The following is a 404-nucleotide window of genomic DNA, read 5'->3' as shown; positions in this document are numbered from 1 at the left end:
ACTCTGTAAAGCAAGGACTCTATTTCTGAGAGCTTTCCATCAATCCTGGTGTTCTGATTTAACGCACCATCTCAGTGATATGCGTATATTCCAACTTATTAACTCATCTTGTGACATGTGACTCCATTACTCATATCTTTGTTTGCTCTCAAAGTAGTTTAGTGGACTTTATCTATTTTATAAAGGCACTGAGAAAGCAATGTAGGAGGAAGAAGAGAAAGTTATAACACCTCATAACGTAAACTGCCGCTTCTAAGCCCTGGGCTTACACAACTTCATAAGGGGTTTTAGGAGGGTGTATAAACAGAGGGGCTCATAGCCGAGACGGCTTATAACCGAAATGGAAAAAACCCTTAGAAACGAGCTATAGAAGCTCTGATCAAAATAGTTTTTGCCTTTCTGAT

This window comes from Stylophora pistillata, chromosome 1 (assembly GCF_964205215.1).
Source record: "Stylophora pistillata chromosome 1, jaStyPist1.2, whole genome shotgun sequence".
NCBI lineage: Eukaryota > Metazoa > Cnidaria > Anthozoa > Scleractinia > Pocilloporidae > Stylophora > Stylophora pistillata.
The sequence above is the reverse complement of the archived record's forward strand: the minus strand, read 5'-3'. Positions refer to the sequence as shown.